Source organism: Phyllobates terribilis, unplaced genomic scaffold, assembly GCF_046119375.1.
Source record: "Phyllobates terribilis strain yellow unplaced genomic scaffold, ASM4611937v1 Scaffold_4__5_contigs__length_816908805, whole genome shotgun sequence".
NCBI lineage: Eukaryota > Metazoa > Chordata > Amphibia > Anura > Dendrobatidae > Phyllobates > Phyllobates terribilis.
In genome coordinates this window covers 571,019,978-571,036,814 of record NW_027362764.1, presented here as the reverse complement: position 1 = coordinate 571,036,814, position 16,837 = coordinate 571,019,978, and the positions used below count along the sequence as shown (strand labels likewise).

The 16,837-nt window shown below is 44.2% G+C and overlaps 1 protein-coding gene across 4 annotated transcripts in view; it reads right to left on the bottom strand.

The window, feature by feature from the left end:
- The window catches only part of DLGAP1 (DLG associated protein 1), an 834,514-nt gene extending 820,366 nt beyond the window's left edge, over nt 1–14,148 (bottom strand). For 2 of the 4 annotated variants that reach the window (XM_073679102.1, XM_073679101.1), the window contains exon 1: nt 13,879–14,148. The gene's annotated coding sequence lies outside the window, so the exon portion shown is untranslated. The remainder of the gene's footprint in view (nt 1–13,878) is intronic. The other 2 variants (XM_073679106.1, XM_073679105.1) reach the window with 2 other exon arrangements.
- Nucleotides 14,149–16,837: the final 2,689 nt, after the last annotated feature.

Below are 16,837 nucleotides of genomic sequence, written 5' to 3'. Positions count from 1 at the left end.
ACTATATCTTTACTATGCAATACCACTTTACCAGTGTACTTCCCATTTTCTAAGTACACTGACTTTCATCAATAGCTTTATTGGTTCATATATACCACATGGAAGATTATATTCATAATATTTATTTATTTACTGATGCATTGTCACTTTACATATGTATTTAATCTATGAATTTTTCTGACTATACGGCATACTTGCACAGGGGCTATACTTATTGATTGATTATTTACCTAATACAAATAATTTTTGCCTTGATTATTTTGCTATATACGTATTTTTTTCTGTGCCAAAATATTCACTTAGCTGAGGTTAATTACTGTCATACACTTCCGCAACTAGTCCTGTGTGGACCACTATCTGTCCCCTGCCTTGCTTTCCCACCTGTTGTTTTATTCCCCATATGATTTTAATTGTATATCTAATAAAATATTACTTTTATCTGAATAGTATGGTCGTTATATAGACTTTTGTAGGTATTTATTTAAATATGGAAAAATGTAGCATAATAATGTTGCAAAATACATCAAAAATTGAAATAAATTGTTTGCACAATTTTAATTATGCATTTTAGACACTTTTTACCAATCACAACATTTGTCTAAAGAATAGTGGGCTAAGATGAGCTTAGCTAAGAGTGTACTTAACATATCTAGTGAGAACCAAATTTTTAATTATACAATTATATATTTGTATCATTTTTGCCAACTCCTAAATACATGCATTCTTTAACAGTATTTCTGCTATTAGGTTTAATTTACTAGTCTGAGCAAATTACTGAGACAAAAAAAACCTAATACAAATAGAAACCATTGAATACAACCAAGCATTCACTGCATTTTTTGCCTCTATTTGAGGACATTTCTTTTGAACACATCAGTTTCCTCCATTGTTTCAATGTACTGGCATTGGAGAATGTGTGTGAACAAGATACGTAAATTAGGTATTATAGGGAATCTATCAGCAGGATTTTGCTATTTAACCTGAGGACAGCATAATGTAGTAGCTGAGACATAGATTTTCAGCAATGTGTCACTTTTTAGGCTGTGTTCTCCTGTTTCCATACAATGAAGGTTTTATGATCAGGAGATTATCAGTGCCTGGACCACAGCAGCACGTGAGCCCTAGTCCGTCTCCGCCTCTTCCTCTGATAAGCAGCTCACTGTCAATAGACAATGTACATACAGATCTGTGATGTAGGCAGGATTAGCTTTCTTAGCTACATCTAAAAACTCTGTCACAACTGCTGCATCCAGTAAACTAGGTGATACATCGCTGGATTCAGGGTCTCTTTTCCTACATTATACTGCTCTCAGATGAGGTAGCAAAAACCAGGTGACAGATTCCCTTGAAGTCCACACTGGTGGCAAATGACGTATTAATATAATATAAGTACCATTTGATATCCATTCAGTTTAAGTATAAAGTAACCTCTACCATTTATTTACCAGAGTAATTTGTATATTAGAAAATATGAAAAACAAGTAACCTAAGGAAAAGGGTTTTTTATCATTTCACCCAACTTTTAGTGTTTCTAATAGTTTTCTAACAGTAATATAGATACAAAATAAACCATCCAAGCATGTGTTGCTCTATGTGAGCCACACAACACTGTATATTACTTGCAATATTATACATCACATACTACAAAATGTGAATCATTGAAATTTTTCTGTTTAGGCAAAGGTTTTTTCAAAACCAAAATATTTGCTTTCTAACCAAATAGAACACAATTTCCAGAATATAGACAATGGAAATAGCCTGATTGAAATAATTAAGCTTTACAAATAAAATTCACTATCTGCACCAGTCATCTCAGGATACAATTTTCCTAAGACCTGCAATGTGTGACCTTGGGTCAGTGTCCTAATGTCAGCACAGCTGAAAAGAGGAAAAACTAAAAGCTCAAAGGAGGGAAAAAAAACTAAAAGCTTCCTAACAAAACATGAAAATGAAATTTCAAGTGAGCACAAGCTGTTAAGAAGCTCATGAAATTGACAGTGATGAGTTGATACATATTAGATGATACATGATAAAAAGAAAGAAAGAAATAGAAAAAATAAAGCAGCACCAGCTAAAAAAGATTTAATGGTACCAAGCCTCCCATATAGGGATGAGCGAGTATACTCGTTACTATTCGGTACTCGCCGAATAGTACGGTACTCGGGCTACTCGTTACTCCTCGAGTTTCCTTGTGATTACTCGCTAGGAGTAACGAGTACAATGTAAGTCAATGGAAAATGCGAGTAAGCCAAGTAATTGTCTGCTGGAGCCTAAAAAGCGGTCTGGGGGCTGAGAAACAGGCTGAAATGGGTGCATGATTGTTTAAAAGCCGGCGGTAAAAAGCCGCCGGCTTTTAAACAATCACTCAGCCCCATACTCGCTTCCCCGCCACCTCCCATCCCAATTCTAAGTTAGGACCGGGCGGGGAGCGAAGCACCAGGGAGCGGGGAGAGCAGCATCAGTGAGCGGGGAGCGAAGGACCCGGGCGGGGAAGCCGGCAGTGAAAAGATTTCATCGCCGGCTTTCACGTTCGGTGCTGCGCTCTCCGCTCCCTGATGTACGCTCCCCGCTCCCTGGTGCTTCGCTCCCCACCCGGTCCTAAATTAGGATCGGGATGGGAGGCGGCGGGGGAGTGGGGAGCGTACATCAGGGAGCGGGGAGCACAGCACCGAACGGGAAAGCCGGCGGTGAAGTCTTTTCACTGCCGGCTTTCCCGCCGGTTATTTCAAATGAACAGCTGAGGTATCAGCTGATGCTGATCAGCTGTTCATTTGAAGTAGCCGCGGTGCCCTCAGAGGGTTCATGTGAGTTCATGCTTGACTGCATGAACTCACATCAACTTTCCCACAGCCGCACAGCTCAGCTACATCTCTGGCAGAAAATCTCTACCAGAGATGTAGCTGAGCTAAAGAAAAAGACTCCATTGGACTACGTCGGACGGAAAATAATTTTTAATAAAGATGGAGTCTCTAATTTATTTTTTTTTTGTTTTATTTCTAATAAATTTATTTCTGTGTTGTGTTTTCTTTTAATATTTCACTTAGAAATTCTTGGCGGTCATGTCTAATATTGGCGTGACCTCATGAATTTCAGGCTTAGGGCCAGCTGAAAATACAAAGCTGGCCCTAACCCCTTTATTACCCAGTGAGCCACCGCACCAGGGCCCTGGATGAGTTGGGTACAGCGCCAGAAGATGGCGCTTCTATGAACGCGCCATTTTCTGGGGTGGCTGCGAACTGCAATTTGCAGTGGGGGGGGGGGGGGCAGAAAGCTTGGGTCTCCCTGCGCTGTGGATTCCAGCCCCCAGCTGCTTAGTTGTACCTGGCTGGACACAAAAATAGGGCGAAGCCCCATGTCAAATTTTTTTAAATTACTTCATGAAATACATGAAATAATTAAAAAAAAGGGCTTCTCTGTATTTTTGTTTCCAGCCAGGTACAAATAGGCATCTGGGGGTTGGGGGCAGCCCGTTCTTGCCTGCTGTACCTGGCTGGACACAAAAATATGGAGAAGGCCACGTCAAATTTTTGGTGAAAAATTCATTAAAATTTAAAAAAAAAAAAACATATTTAGGGACTGCATCTTTATTAACCCCTCCACTTGAGGGGTTAATAAAGATGCGGTCCCTAAATTATTATTATTTTTTTTTTTTTAATTTTTCCCAAAGATTTTGACGTGGGCTTTGCCATATTTTTGTATGCCAGCCAGGTACAGCATCCAGGAACGGGCTGCCCCCAACCCCCAGGTGCCTATTTGTACCTGACCGGACACAACAGTATAGGGAAGCCCTTTTTTTTTTTTAGTTCATGAATTTCATGAAATAATTAAAAAAAAAAAATACGTGGGGTTTCGCCCTATTTCTGTGTCCAGCCAGGTACAACTAGGCAGCTGGGGGCTGGAATCCGCAGTGCAGGGAGGCCCAAGCTTTCTGGGACCCCCCCCCCCCGCTGCAAATTGCAGTCCGCAGTCACCCCAGAAAATGGCGCATTCATAGAAGCGCCATCTTCTGGCGCTGTACCCAACTCATCCAGGGCCCTGGTGCGGTGGCTCACTGGGTAATAAAGGGGTTAGGGCCAGATTTGTATTATCAGCTGGCTCTAAGCCCGAAATTCATGGGGTCACGCCAATATTAGACATGACCACCATGAATTTCTAGTGAAGTATTAAAAAAACACAACACAGAAAAAAAAAATTTTATTCTAAAAAAAAAAAAACAACAACACTTAGAATCCCCATCTTTATTAAAAAAATAATCTTCCGTCCGACGTAGTCCAATGGAGTCTTCTTCTTTAGCTCAGCTACATGTCTGGTAGAGATGTAGCTGAGCTGTGCGGCCGTGGGAAAGTTCATGTGATTTCATGCTGTCGGTGTATGTACAGCTCTGTCTGCTGCTGCAGGCAGAAGCCGGCGGTAAACAGACCGCAGCAGACAGAGCTGTGCATACACCGCCAGGAAGAGAAGGGAGCACAGCGCCGTAAACAGCGCTGTGTGCCCAGCTCCACTGCCCACGGGACAGCCGCTGTCATGAGCGATTATACTCGCCTCGCAATATTTGAACCTCCCGCCCAGCATTAGCCAATCACAGTAATGCCGCAGCCTTCTTGGTTGTGGCATTGCTATGATTGGCTAGCCGCCCAGCATCATACATGAGTCATACATGACTCATAGGCTCTATATAAGCCTTGCCCCCACCATTTTATGCACATTGCATGAAGAACACAGCTAGTGTAGGGAGAGTGTGAGCGGCTGCAAGGGAGAGTTAGTCGTGAAAAAACAGAAAAAAAACTATATTTAACCCAAAAGCTCTTCTCAGAGCTACCAGGGGGAGTATTTTTGTAGCAAGGGACTGTAGTGCAAGGAGACAGGCAGGAGGTAGCGTTACAGTTCCACATAGTACCTCAATAGCAGAGCTGACTCAGCTCTTCTCCGAGTTGAAAATATAAGCTTAGGGACTAGTTTGTGTTCCCAGATAATTTGGGGGTCACATTTACCCCTCCAGGAACAAGTTTTTGGGCCATTGCAGTGCTGTTTTTAAAAGAAATAGCACGCACGGTACTTCAGGTCTGACACGCAGCCAGCACCTCTGTCCAGGGTGGTGACTGGTTCTGCGTAATCTCTAACAATTTTTTGTGGGCCATTGCGTTGCTGTTCTAACAAATAGCACGCATGGTACCTCAGGTCTGACACGCAGCCAGCACCTCTGTCCAGGGTGGTGACTGGTTTTGTGTAATCCCGCCTGTAACCTCTGGCCAATTTTTGTATGCAGTTGCGTTGCTGTTTGTTAAACACCAAGCATTAGTAGCCTGTAGTGTTATCCTTCCACAAAACAGTAACTGCTACTTGTTTGTCAATATCTGCATCTAAACATCTGCAACCATGTCACAAAAACCACAAAATCCGAAAAAGACTGTTGTGAAGGGACGTGGGTGTGGGCTTGTCAGTCCTGCCCAAGAAGGCACTGAGTCTGGGAGACAGAGGAAGATTGATGCATCTATGTTTCTGTCTAAATTTCCCGGTCTGGAACGTAAACGTGTCTTGAAGCCAGAAGAGCAAGACCAGATAATGTCTTGGATGGCTGATAAGACCTCAACGAATTGTTCTAGCAGCACCCAATCTTCCTTGAACACACAGTCTCCTGTCGATAGAAAGAACGCTGGGTCATCCAATCCTCAACCTCTTCCTATTTCCTCACCCCGTCAGCAGTCACAGGAAACATTTGACCCCAAGCTTGGCCACTCTGAGGATTTGTTTGGTACATATGATCCTTTGGTTGACTCTGGCCTCTCAGCCTGCAACATTGACGAGGAAAGTGAGGATGTATTCTCAGTTCATGGCCAAATATTTGAAAGACCACGGCCCAAAGAAAGCCACTTTCAGCCATGTCATATACCGCCTGAGGAGGTGGAGGCTGATGATGATGAGACTCAGTTGTCATCTGGCCAGCCGACTATACCAACCCGGAATCAGGATGAAATAGACGACGAGGTGGTTGATGATGAGACCACTGATCCTTCCTGGAATGTTGGCATGCATAGCCAGCACAGCAGCACAGAGGAAGAAAGTGGATATGTAGCACCTACAAAGGCACCAAGGGCTACTGGTTTGAGCAGAGTGCTAAGTGTGTCAACTCTTGCCAAGAGAAATCCCTCTGCGCCCCAAGACAAGGCAAGAGTGCGTTCAGCCGCTGTCTGGAAATTTTTTTCGTATACTCCTTCTGAACCAAATGTTGTAATCTGTAGCATCTGCCATACAAAGCTAAGCAGAGGTCAGGGTAAAGGCAACCAGAGCACCACGAGTATGCGGAAACACATGGTAGCTAAGCACCCTACTAGGTGGGCGGAACAACAGGGTACAAAATCTGTGCCTTCGGGTCAAAACACTGCCATGTTAATTGTGATCCGTCCTTCCCAATCTGCTGGCCAGGAAGCAGGTGCTGCTCATACTTACTGCCCACAAGCTGCGGTTGTAGAGAGACAGGACACAAGTCCATCCACTTGTTTGTCACAGCCAACCGTCCTGTTGTCCGTGCCCCAGATCTATGAAAGGAAGCGGAAATACCAAGCTTCGCAGCCACAAGCACATATACTTAACTCGCACATTGCCAAGTTGCTAGCCGTGCAGATGTTGCCATTTAGACTTGTGGGGATACAGTCTTTCCGCGATCTGTTGGCTGTGGCTGCCCCACGATACTCTGTTCCCAGCCGGCACTATTTTTCACGGTGTGCCGTCCCCGCGGTACACCAGCACGTCTTAAGCAATCTAAAGCGTGCTCTCACCAATGCCGTAACCACGAATGTCCACCTAACAACGGACACCTGGACAAGTAGCTGTGGACCATCACATATACTACCCACGCCACGAATAGCGGGCCCAACATCATTCAGGGTGTCCACCTCATCATATACATCCAGTCCACACTCTTCCTCCTCCGCTTCCTCATCCAATGCTGAATTACCCTCAACATCACTCCCAAGTTGGGAGCTTTGCAGAAGCGCATCAGCAAAGCGACAACATGCTCTGCTCAAGCTGATCTGTTAAGGTCAAACACCGCACACTGCAGCAGAGCTCTGGAAAGGTATAAAGCAACAGACCGATCATTGGCTCTCCGAACTGCAACTCCAACCCGGTTTGGTCGTCAGCGATAATGGGCGTAACCTCGTGGCGGCTTTAAAGCTCGGGAAGCTGGTACACGTGCCATGCATGGCTCACGTGCTGAACCTAGTGGTGCAGAAGTTTCTCAAAACCTACCCGGACTTGACGTACCTACTTGACAAGGTGCGCCGGATTTGCGCCCATTTCAGACATTCATCAACAGCTGTTGCCAGTCTTGCAGCGCTTCAAATGCCGAGCGCCGAGCAGAGCAGTGAATAATCCAGAAGTCATTAAATTACGGTATTATTCAATGCTCTGCCCGGCGCTTGGCAATATCCGCCAAAGTCGGCAGAGTTCGGGCTGTGCCGGCAGGGTTCACCCACGGTCATAGCCCAAGCTATGACCTGGGGTGAACCCTGACTGTCACAGTCAGTTCTCAGCATACTCTCGCTCTGCATATACGTGTGTCTATGCAGAGCGATGTAGCAGTGCTGAAATGGCGTTTTTGGACTACGTCGGACGGAAGATAATTTTTTTAATAAAGATGGAGTCTCTAAGTGTTTTTTTGTTTTATTTCTAATAAAATATTTTTTTCTATGTGTTGTTTTTTTTAAATACTTTACTAGAAATTCATGGCGGTCATGTCTAATATTGGCGTGACCCCATGAATTTCGGGCTTGGGGCCAGCTGATAATACAAAGCTGACCCTAACCCCTTTATTACCCAGTGAGCCACTGCACCAGGGTCCTGGATGAGTTGGGTACAGCGCCAGAAAATGGTGCTTCTATGAACGCGCCATTTTCTGGGGTGGCTGCGGACTGCAATTCGCAGCGGGGGGGCCCAGAAAGCTTGGGCCACCCTGCGCTGCGGATTCCAGCCCCCAGCTGCCTAGTAGTACCTGGCTGGACACAGAAATAGCGCGAAGCCCCACGTATTTTTTTTTTATTATTATTTCATGAAATTCATGAAATAATAAAAAAAAAAGGGATTCCCTATACTGTTGTGTCCGGCCAGGTACAAATAGGCAGCTGGGGTTTGGGGGCAGCCCGTTCCTGCCTGCTGTACCTGGCTGGCATACAAAAATATGGCGAAGACCATGTCAAAAATTTTTTGAAAAATTCATTTAAAAAAATAAATAAATAATTTAGGGACTGTATCTTTATCAACCCCTCAAGTGGAGGGGTTAATAAAGATGCAGCCCTAAATGTGCCCCCCCCGCTGCAAATTGCAGTCCGCAGCCACCCCAGAAAATGGCGCGTTCATAGAAGCGCCATTTTCTGGCGCTGTACACAACTCATCCAGGGCCCTGGTGCGGTGGCTCACTGGGTAATAAAGGGATTAGGGCCAGCTTTGTATTATCTGCTGGCCCTAAGCCCGAAATTCATGGGGTCACGCCAATATTAGACATGACCGCCATGAATTTCTAGTAAAGTATTTAAAAAAACACAACACATAGAAAAAAATATTTTATTAGAAATAAAACAAAAAAACACTTGGAGACTCCATCTTTATTAAAAAAAAATTATCTTCCGTCCAATGGAGTCTTCTTCTTTAGCTCAGCTACATCTCTGGTAGAGATTCTCTACCAGAGATGTAGCTGAGCTGTGCGGCCGTGGGAAAGTTGATGTGAATTCATGCAGTCAAGCATGAACTCACATGAACCCTCTGAGGACACCGCTGCTACTTCAAATGAACAGCTGATCAGCATGAGCTGATACCTCAGCTGTTCATTTGAAATAACCGGCGGGAAAGCCGGCAGTGAAAAGACTTCACCACCGGCTTTCCCGTTCGATGCTGCACTCCCCGCTCCCTTATGTACGCTCCCCGCCCGGTCCTAACTTAGGATCGGGATGGGAGGCGGCGGGGGAGCGGAGGATCGGGATGGGAGGCTGCGGGGAAGCGAGTATGGGGCTGAGTGATTGTTTAAAGCCGGCGGCTTTTTACCGCCGGCTTTTAAACAATCATGCACCCATATCAGCCTTTTCCTCAGCCCCCCTACCGCTTTATAGGCTCCAGCAGACAATTACTCGGCTTACTCGCTTTTCCCATTGATTTACATTGGACTCGCTACTCGTAACGAGTACCCGAGTATTGGGACCTACTCGTTATGAGTATAGCGAGTCTGATTATTTCACTACTCGCACATCCCTACTCCCATACCATTCCTCCAGTATAAATTTAAAAAATGGAGGCAGCACACTGATTGGAATCATAGAAAAAGTAATTTTAAAGGGAATCTGTCACCTCCGGCACTTATCTGACCTCTAATATGGGCATACAAGTGATAGAAATGTAAATCCATACATAATTCCCCTTTTACGCAAGGAGCACTTCCTCCTGCCATCTATGTTCATTGTAGAGCTGGGATCTTGTGCGCAGGCGACGGCGAGTCACTGTGATTTCCCGATGCCTGCGCACAAGATCCCAGCTCTACAATGAACATAGATGGCAGGAAGAAGTGCACCTTGGGTAAAAGGTGAAGTGTGCAGGTGTGGGACTTGGCCGCGGCAGCTGCACGTCACAGGGCAATGTGACGTTCAGGGGAGGGGGGAAACATTATAATTACCACAGGAGGCGGGATTTCTTCCAGTTCCCGGGCCTGCGAGCATCAGAAACCTAATTGAATAAACAGACATTTCACAGCAACAAGATCTCTAATATGCGGCATACAGGTATGAATAGATTTACATTCATATCACCTGTATGCCCATATTAGAGGTCAGATAAGTGCCAGGGGGTGACAGATTCCCTTTAATAGCCCATAGTGGTGGCGCCCTTTCGATTCAAAAAGTGAGAACCTATCACAAGCCCTTAAAAAACCTTGACATAGGTTCTCACTTTTTGAACTAAAATGTCACCGCCACTATGGGCTATTAAATTACAAATTTTTCCATTACTCCAATTGGTTTGTGCTGCCTCAATTGTTTAACTTTAGATAGATAGATTAATAGATAGACAGACAGACAGATACAGTTGAAACTCGAAGTTTACATACACTATATAAAAAGACACATATGCATGGTTTTCTCAATATCTGACTTGAAATCAGAATAAACCTTTCCCGTTTTAGGTCAATTAGGATTACCATAATTTTTAATATTTGCCAAATGCCAGAATAATGAGAGCGAGAGAGAGAGAATGTTTAAGGCATTTTTATTACTTACTGCAAAGTCAAAAGTTTACATACATTTCATTATTATTTGATACCATTGCCCTTAAACTGAATGACTTGATTCAAATGTTTGGGATATCCTTCCACAAGCTTCTCACAATAGTTGGTCAGAATTTGGGCCCATTTCTCCTGACAAAACTGGTGTAACTGATCCAGGTTTGTAGGTCGCCTTGCTCGCACCTGCCTTTTCCGCTTTGCTCATAAATTTTAAATAGGATTGAGATCAGGGCTTTGTGATGGCCACTCCAAAACTATGACTTTGTTATCCTTAAGCCACTTTGTTACCATTTTGGCAGTATGGTTCGGGTCATTGTCCATTTGGAAGAACCTTTTCCGGACAAGCTTTTAAGTTCCGGCTGATGTCTTGAGATGGGCCATAGAACCCGTCTACTTCCTGAGCGGTATGATGGCTGGACATTCCCATCTTGTTTGTACTTGCGTATAATTGTTTGTACAGATAAACGAGGCACCTTCAGGTATCTTGAAATTGTACCCAAAGATGAGCCAGACTTGTGCAAGTCCACAATTCTCTTCCTGATATCTTGGCTGATTTCTTTAGACTTTCCCATGATGCTACACAAAGAAGCAGTGTGTTTCAGGTGAGCATTAAAATACATCCACAGGTATGTCTCTAATTAACTCAGATGATGCCAAAAAAAACAGAAGCTTCTAAACACATGACATTATCATATGGGCAGTCCAGAATTGTTTAAAGGCATAGTAATCTTAGTGTATGTAAACTTTTGACTTTGCAGTAAGTAATAAAAATGCCTTAAACATTCTCTCTCTCTCTCATTATTCTGGCATTTGGCAAATATTAAAAGTTATGGTAATCCTAATTGACCTCAAAAGGGAAAGGTTTATTCTGATTTCATGTCAGATATTAAGAAAAACATGCATATGTGTCTTTTATATAGTGTATGTAAACCTCTGGTTTCAACTGTAGATAGATATATGGATAGATACTGTAGAGAGATAGATAGATGAATGATAGAGAGATAGATAGATAGATAGATAGATAGATAAATGAATGATCGATAGATGAATGAGATAGATAGATAGTTTTAAAGAGAGAGTAACAACACCAAAAAGTTATAAAATTGGGTACAAGGCCTCCTAGACATTAATTCTATTAGTCAGAGCAACATATAATCCAAAAGAGACGTAGGCAGCAGTCCAGATTTAGAGAAAAAAATAAGGACTTTATTAGCCCATCAGATGTGTCGACGTTTCGGCTGAGAACAGCCTTTATCAAGCCAAGCCAAGATAGATATATAGATAATAGATAGATATATGGATAGATAGATAGATAGATAGATAGATAACAGATAGATATATGGATAGATAGATAGATAGATAGATAGATAGATAACAGATAGATATATGGATAGATAGATAGATAGATAGATAACAGATAGATATATAGATAGATAGATAGATAGATAGATAACAGATAGATATATGGATAGATAGATAGATAGATATATGGATAGATAGATAGATAGATAACAGATAGATATATGGATAGATAGATAGATAGATAGATAGATAGATAGATAGATAACAGATAGATATATGGATAGATAGATAGCTAGAAGGATACACAGATACTGTAGATAGATAGATAGATCATACAGTAATGTAGGCATAAGCTGGTTAGAATGATGACGGTGTGAAAAACGTGTGTAGCACTGAGCTTGCACATGACTTCTCAGTGTCTGGCTTAATAGAAGGAGGTCCATTGTTAGGTGTCTTGACCTGACATGAGATATTAAAAAAAGATCCCTCATCAGTAAAGAAATCTTACAGAACTGCATGACAAACTCCAGACCACTGCTGGCTGCTTCTGATAACCTCGGTTTCACTTGCTGAGATCACCAGGGATCTCCAGCGCCACACTCTGTTTAGAGTCGGTATCAGCTCAAAGTCATCTTCCTAAAGCTTCCTAATAATTGGCCAGCATTGTGGTTGTAGTTACATGTTACATGTTTGTGAAATACTGCAAGAAAATAGATTTCTGACAATAAATGTGTGATACTTTCATTTAGGGCTCCGCATGCAATGACCAGGCTGTTGCTTACAGTTATACAACAGTGGGAGAAATTCTTTAACTTTGGGAGTTGTGGATCCACAGACAGACAGATAAATCGGTGCAGATGCTGTGTATGTATGATGTGTTAGGCAGCATATACAGTATAAAGATAGATATTCATACTCAGTATATACATCAGAATAACAGCAAATACATTAACTACTAAGCAAATATTTCTATGTAGAGCACATATGATCCTAAGGCAGAACATGTCTAGTACTGAATAGTTAAGATGATTGCAATATCTATCGGACCAGTAACTTTTATTGCATGCTTGACATTACAGTTACAAATACAGTTCTTCCTTATTTACAGCAATACAATCTATTTGGGTCAAGTCCTTAATTCTTGACATTATACAATTTCTGCCACAGGACCAAAAAAAACCCTACAGAGTAATGCATGCCTTCAGCATGGAAACCCAACATCCCAGGTTCTGTGATAATTGGACTGTGGAGCGTGTAGAATTATTTACCCCTCTCCTGCAGAAAAATTAAAATGCTTCATTGCCGGTGCAAAATACTTCTTATTGGAATAACATGGTGGTGACTGTGCTCATGTCATTCATAAAGAAAAAGAAACAGGCTGCAAATAAGGTTTTATAATAAATTCTGTGGCTTCTTACTGCAGAGCACATCACTGCGAAGTAACTGCTCTAGTTATAGCTTGCTGAACATCAGTTATTAGTCTATTCATCTAACGCATATATATATATACATATATAAACACACATGGTATATACTGTATAAATACACATATATTGTGTATATATATATACACACACACATATATACTGTATATATATATATACACACACACATATATACTGTGTATATATATATATATATGCACACGCACATATATACATATACTGTACATACACACACACATATAAATGTGCAAAATGTGTATATACATGTGTGTAATATGTGTATACATATATACTGTATGCACATGCATAGTTCACACATACATGCTGCTGGCCATGCTGTGCTTACAATACAAGGCATTATTAACAGAAGTAGTAGCAGCAGTTGGGGGGATCCAGTGTTGGTTATGGGCACAGTATATATATGTATTCTTTCCATACAGCAGCTATTCTGGAGTGGAGCCCATAGGCAGTGGGAGCTGAGTGCATGCCGGGGTCGCAGAGCTGAGTGCATGCCGGGGTCGCAGAGCTGAGTGCATGCCGGGGTCGCAGAGCTGAGTGCATGCCGGGGTCGCAGAGCTGAGTGCATGCCGGGGTCGCAGAGCTGAGTGCATGCAGGGGTCGCAGAGCTGAGTGCATGCCGGGGTCGCAGAGCTGAGTGCATGCCGGGGTCGCAGAGCTGAGTGCATGCCGGGGTCGCAGAGCTGAGTGCATGCCGGGGTCGCAGAGCTGGGCTACACTGCGATGTGCACGATCTAGGAAGAAGCAGCAGTGTGGACAGCGACAGGTGCTGAAAGCTTTGGCTGCCTTCTAAGCAGAGCTGCTGGGAAAGTCCGCTGTCCCTGACTGATGGGATATAACACCAGGTCTTACCTGCCGGACCCAGCCTGGAGCCAATGGCTGGCTAATCCTGCGTGGAATGAGTGGGCTGATCCCCTGCTCCCGGCCTCGGCTCCTGTGATTGCAGAGCGATGTAGCAGGCTTGTATGGAGCAGTCTGTGCAGTAGTCCAGTGAGTGGTGAAGCTGGAGGAGGAGCAGCAGCTGCAGCCCTGGGAGAGGGCGACGCTAATGTGGCAGCTTTCTATTTTTTTCCCCAGCAGCCTCAGCCAATTCCCATACAATTGAGCCTGCAAATCAGAGCCTCATTGGGTGCTGCAGCCTTGTAAAGCCTGACATTAAAGCCGAGCCTGACACTGTATCATGTGCTGTATAAGGAGACAGCACATCATGTAACAGAGCTTGTACAGTGAGGACTGACTGAGGATGAGGAGGCAGAGGGACAATGAAGGCCACGTGTGGAGCAGCAATGAAGCATGCCCTGTCTGCTGCACACACTGCACAGGACATGGCAGACACTAGTCACAGCATTGTCTGCATCTTCCTACAATCCTGTGCAGCTAGGTTGCAATAAGGCTTTAGTTATATCAATCACTTACATTGTTCTGTGATTTCCAACAACTATGCAAAGTGTGAATATAGCGTAAAAGGCATGAACGCATTATATTTCTATATACTGCTGCCTCTTATCAAAGATAGATCAATAGATAGAATTATATTTATAATACATCTGGAGTGTTGGAGAGCGCCATCTTTTGAAAATTATTAAATTATTTCATAATTCCATTCTAATTAACTTCATACAGCCTCGATCTACTACCAGGGGGAGATTGGATTTACACATTCATCTCTTATTATTGTATCCAGAAGGCTCTTCAGCTCCCTCTAGAGGTAGCTGTTGAATTGTACAGTAAAGAGATAGAAAAATGAGTCAGCACAGAATTTTTAAAGGGATTGTTCCAGCTTGGGACAAAAGTCTGTTATCACTATGTGACAGCAGACTGGTGAATTGTGACAGTGCGGTGAACATGTGTGGCACCCCAGGGGTCTGGTTTCCACAGTAATAGCAGTATTACGTCTGTGAGCAGGTGGGAGGTCTCCTGGGCAGGAATCCTAAGCATGCCACACCTCCTGCCCAGTCCTGGGAGGGGAAGAACTTCCCCTATATAAACTGGGGCTGAGGCAGGGTTAGGGAGAGGAGTTCCAGACAGAGACGGAGTCTGGTCTGGACACGCAGAAACAGGGACAGATAGACATCAGGAGCTCTGTAGGAGCAAAGGAGAAGCGCCAGGGGCTGGAGCTGTGCAGAGCTCGCCCTGGGAGAAGGTACTAAAACCGGACACAGGAGTCCGAGGCTGTGGGGACTAAGATATACCCAGCAGCAGAATCCATCCGGCAGGGGATTCCAGGTCCTCTGGCCATAAAAGCCCAGAGGCTCAGTCACAACGAAGGGACCAGCACCGCCATCCCGGAGCGGAGGCTAACAGGAGGCCCCAGGTCACCAGCCATACGGGTGAGCACCACACGGTATACCCAGGGACGTGGGCTACTTGTAACCGCCGAAAGCAGGGTAGCCAGGAAGGGTACAGACTAACGGGAAGGCCTACAACTCCACCTGGCCAGGGGGACTCCGGCTTACTCGCAGACTAACCAGGCCCCAACTACTAGCCAGTACTCCCGGGGGAATTTGCCTTGTACCATCAGTAAAGACCCTGAACTGTACCCTCGCGTCTCCGTGCTTCCTTGTCGCACCATTAGTGCTGGGACATCCACACCATCACTCCCAACATCAACCTCATCCTCTGCCCTGAGGCCATACCCCTCCCGTTGGGGGTTATACCATCCACGCTGCACATCCGTACCACCGGCCTCAGCGGACTGCCCTGCAGCGGCGGCTTCATAGCCGCATTCAGCGGGTGGCGTAGTCGGACACTAATACCATCATACCAATAACTGCCACTTAGTTTGACCACCCTGGGCACGGACCGGGTCACTGCCACACGAAGACTACTACTCCCATCGGATCTGGCTCCGGGTATTCCCCGCGCGCACGCGTGCCGCACTACAGCACTGGCCCAGGGGGTGAGTCACATGCTGTACCAAGTCCATGATATTTCCCGTATTGGTGGGCGTCATACCAGGAATACCACACCGCACATGGTCACTATTGAGTGACTGTAGACTGAAGTATACAGTAAAATGTAACTTTTGAATATACTTCTTATTTTGGAACTGCCCCCTTTCTCAGATTCAGAACACTGTACCCTGTATGAGACCCCAACACATGATTTGGTTCAGTCTCACTCTCTCATTCACTTGGTGCATCATCAAATCACATGGCTTCCAGAGGCTAGTACTGTACTGAGAAGAAGGGAGACATGTTGAGACCTGTAGTTTTTTAGCACATGATGAAACTGCGAGTTCTGCCTTAACACCAATACATGAAGTTCAGGTCTGATATTATATTGAATTGTAGTAAGTAACCCCAAAATGCAACGTTTACAGTGAAAATGACTGTTAGACATTAGAAAAGTTGTGGAAATGGTATTGGGGTAATTGAATTTAATTTTGGGTTCCCCTTTAACCTCTTCACGACATGTATGGTGTATGTCGGAGTGTATGTACGGAGCGGGCTCACGCAGTGAGCCTGCCCCATACCTGGCAGTTGATGTCTGTGTCTTACTGTCAGGACCTACTGCGGACAATCGCGGGTGGAGCAGTGCTCCACTCATCATAGTTAACTTGTTAAATGTCGCTGTCAGTCTCTGAAAGCAGCATTTAACACACTCTGATGTGCGCACATGTCATTATCTCCTCCCATCGGCACACCAGTGACGTGATCATGGGTCACAGAAGGTTGTCATGACTAGTGTTGAGCAAATTTGTTCGGCATTTCAAATTCGTGTTCGTGGTTCCGACTTGTTCGCGCGAAAAAATCGGCTCCACCCATGAACATCCCTGATTTGCCACGCAGTCACGCAAATGTCACACCAT